Source organism: Oncorhynchus clarkii, chromosome 19 (assembly GCF_045791955.1).
Source record: "Oncorhynchus clarkii lewisi isolate Uvic-CL-2024 chromosome 19, UVic_Ocla_1.0, whole genome shotgun sequence".
Classification (NCBI taxonomy): domain Eukaryota; kingdom Metazoa; phylum Chordata; class Actinopteri; order Salmoniformes; family Salmonidae; genus Oncorhynchus; species Oncorhynchus clarkii.
In genome coordinates, this window is record NC_092165.1 from 62,955,878 (window position 1) to 62,958,377 (window position 2,500).

Here is a 2,500-nt window from a genome sequence, read left to right on the forward strand (position 1 = left end):
TCTCACACTGTAGATATTTGGTAACGCTATCAACCCTGTTTGAAAACATACTGTCACATTCTCCATCATCCTCAAAGGTGTGAGACACCCAGTCTCTAGCATGACTCTAATGTTATCTGCATGAACTAGAATCTGACTCTAATGGTATCTATATGAACTAGAATCTGACTCTAATGGTATATGAACTAGAATCTGACTCTAATGGTATCTATATGAACTAGAATCTGACTCTAATGGTATCTGAACTAGAATCTGACTCTAATGATATCTCTATGAACTAGAATCTGACTCTAATGATATCTATATTAACTAGAATCTGACTCTAGTGATATCTCTATGAACTAGAATCTGACTCTAATGATATCTATATTAACTAGAATCTGACTATAATGTTATCTATATGAACTAGAATCTGACTCTAATATTATCTGAACTAGAATCTGACTCTAATGGTATCTGAACTAGAATCTGACTCTAATGGTATCTGAACTAGAATCTGACTCTAATGGCATCTGAACTAGAATCTGACTCTAATGTTATCTGAACTAGAATCTGACTCTAATGTTATATGAACTAGAATCTGACTCTAATGGTATCTGAACTAGAATCTGACTCTAATGATATCTATATGAACTAGAATCTGACTCTAATGGTATCTGAACTAGAATCTGACTCTAATGATATCTCTATGAACTAGAATCTGACTCTAATGATATCTATATTAACTAGAATCTGACTCTAGTGATATCTCTATGAACTAGAATCTGACTCTAATGATATCTATATTAACTAGAATCTGACTATAATGTTATCTATATGAACTAGAATCTGACTCTAATATTATCTGAACTAGAATCTGACTCTAATGGTATCTGAACTAGAATCTGACTCTAATGGTATCTGAACTAGAATCTGACTCTAATGGCATCTGAACTAGAATCTGACTCTAATGTTATCTGAACTAGAATCTAACTCTAATGATATCTGAACTAGAAACTGACTCTAATGGTATCTGAACTAGAATCTGACTCTAATGGTATCTATATGAACTAGAATCTGACTCTAATGTTATCTGCATGAACTAGAATCTGACTCTAATGGTATCTGAACTAGAATCTTACTCTAATGTTATCTGAACTAGAATCTGACTCTAATGGTATCTATATGAACTAGAATCTGACTCTAATGATATCTGAACTAGAATCTGACTCTAATGGTATCTGAACTAGAATCTTACTCTAATGTTATCTGAACTAGAATCTGACTCTAATGGTATCTATATGAACTAGAATCTGACTCTAATGTTATCTGAACTAGAATCAGACTCTAATGGTATCTGAACTAGAATCTGACTCTAATGGTATCTGAACTAGAATCTGACTCTAATGGTATCTGAACTAGAATCTGACTCTAATGGTATCTGAACTAGAATCTGACTCTAATGGTATCTGAACTAGAATCTGACTCTAATGGCATCTGAACTAGAATCTGACTCTAATGTTATCTGAACTAGAATCTGACTCTAATGTTATATGAACTAGAATCTGACTCTAATGGTATCTGAACTAGAATCTGACTCTAATGATATCTATATGAACTAGAATCTGACTCTAATGGTATCTGAACTAGAATCTGACTCTAATGATATCTCTATGAACTAGAATCTGACTCTAATGATATCTATATTAACTAGAATCTGACTCTAGTGATATCTCTATGAACTAGAATCTGACTCTAATGATATCTATATTAACTAGAATCTGACTATAATGTTATCTATATGAACTAGAATCTGACTCTAATATTATCTGAACTAGAATCTGACTCTAATGGTATCTGAACTAGAATCTGACTCTAACGGTATCTGAACTAGAATCTGACTCTAATGGCATCTGAACTAGAATCTGACTCTAATGTTATCTGAACTAGAATCTGACTCTAATGATATCTGAACTAGAAACTGACTCTAATGGTATCTGAACTAGAATCTGACTCTAATGGTATCTATATGAACTAGAATCTGACTCTAATGTTATCTGCATGAACTAGAATCTGACTCTAATGGTATCTGAACTAGAATCTTACTCTAATGTTATCTGAACTAGAATCTGACTCTAATGGTATCTATATGAACTAGAATCTGACTCTAATGTTATCTGAACTAGAATCAGACTCTAATGGTATCTGAACTAGAATCTGACTCTAATGGTATCTGAACTAGAATCTGACTCTAATGGTATCTGAACTAGAATCTGACTCTAATGGTATCTGAACTAGAATCTGACTCTAATGGCATCTGAACTAGAATCTGACTCTAATGTTATCTGAACTAGAATCTGACTCTAATGATATCTGAACTAGAATCTGACTCTAATGATATCTGAACTAGAATCTGACTCTAATGATATCTGAACTAGAATCTGACTCTAATGGTATCTGAACTAGAATCTGACTCTAATGGTATCTGAACTAGAATCTGACTCTAATGGTATCTGAACTA

The 2,500-nt window shown here is 32.9% G+C and overlaps 1 protein-coding gene across 1 annotated transcript in view; it reads right to left on the reverse strand.

Annotated features, from left to right (window-relative positions):
- Positions 1–2,500, reverse strand: part of LOC139374402 (polypeptide N-acetylgalactosaminyltransferase 16-like) — a 74,888-nt gene that overhangs the window by 57,491 nt on the left and 14,897 nt on the right. The window lies entirely within an intron of this gene.